Genomic DNA, 1,381 nt, shown 5'->3' on the forward strand with positions numbered 1-1,381 from the left:
TCAGCGAAAGGTATATTGATGTGAAGTTTCTTGAACACCTCCAGAAACTTCCCGAACTGTCTATCCAGCTTTTGTTGCTACAATCTTTTAGGAAAAGGTGGTGGAGGATAGAGCTGTTTCTCCCCTGTATTAGCCTCAGGCAGAGTGTGTTCAACAGTAGTCTTCCTTGGTTCCGCCGCTTTCTCCTTTTGCTTAGATTCTTCATCACTAATTTCAGCTTCTCCTTCTTTTGCCTTTTCAGCATCAGCAACTTTTCCAGACCTTAAGGTAATAGCCTTGACTTGCTCTTTAGCTTTCTTCCTTCCTGGTACTTCCGTGTCACTGGGAAGAGTGCCAGGTTGACGATTGAGCACTGCATTGGCTAATTGACCGATTTGATTTTCCAAAGTCTTGATAGAAACCGCCTGACTCTTGCATAACAGCTTAAGTTCCTCAAAATCAGCACTAGTAGGTGCAGCCGTACTTCCCTGTTGAGGATATGATTGCCTTGTAGCATACTGCTGTGGTTGCTGGAATCTAGGTGGGTTAAACTGTTTACTCACTCCTTGCTGATATGGTGGCTGAATAGCATTCTGATTATTCCCCCAGCTGAAATTTGGATGATTTCTGTTGTTAGGATGATAGGTCGCTGGCACAGGCTGCTGTTGTCGCTGATAATTATTCACATACTGAACAGATTCGTTGACCAGAGAACACTGATCCGTAGCATGAGAACCTGCACAAAGCTCACAAACCATAGCTATTTGATTAACTCCATATGTAGCCAAAGAATCAACCTTCATTGATAGCGCTTGGAGCTGGGCTGCAATAGCGGTGGCTGCATCAACTTCCAGAATACCTGCTACCTTGCCTGACATCATCCTCTGAGTTGGGTTTTGATGCTCATTTGCAGCCATCGTCTCTATAAGATTATACGCCTCAGTATAGCTTTTAGCCCATAAGGCGCCTCCAGCTGCTGCATCGAGCATGGGCCGAGATTGGGCCCCCAAACCATTATAGAAACCAGTGATCACCATCCAATCCGGCATTCCATGATGTGGACATTTTCTCAACATTTCCTTGTAGCGTTCCCAAGCCTCGCACATAGATTCAGTAGGTTGCTGCGCAAACTGAGTAAGAGCACTCCTCATAGCAGCAGTCTTTGCCATCGGATAAAACTTCACCAGAAACTTTTGCGCAAGATCTTGCCACGTAGTGATGGACCCAGCTGGTTCAGAATGTAACCAGTCTTTAGCCTTGTCCCTCAGTGAGAATGGGAAAAGCCTCAACTTGATAGCCTCATCAGTCACGCCATTATAATTAAAAGTGCTGCAGATCTCGACAAAATTCCTTATGTGCATGTTGGGGTCTTCAGTTGCCGCTCCTCCAAAAGAAACAGAAT

General features: G+C 45.3%; 1 non-coding gene across 1 annotated transcript; it reads left to right on the top strand.

Moving 5' to 3' along the window:
* The first annotated feature begins 1,026 nt into the window (after positions 1-1,026).
* LOC141669270 (small nucleolar RNA R71) lies at positions 1,027-1,133 on the top strand. The gene has a single exon (XR_012553558.1). It is a non-coding gene; the product is annotated as a small nucleolar RNA R71 (small nucleolar RNA).
* The last annotated feature ends 248 nt before the right edge of the window (positions 1,134-1,381 follow it).

This window comes from Apium graveolens, chromosome 6 (genome assembly GCF_009905375.1).
Source record: "Apium graveolens cultivar Ventura chromosome 6, ASM990537v1, whole genome shotgun sequence".
Lineage (NCBI taxonomy): Eukaryota > Viridiplantae > Streptophyta > Magnoliopsida > Apiales > Apiaceae > Apium > Apium graveolens.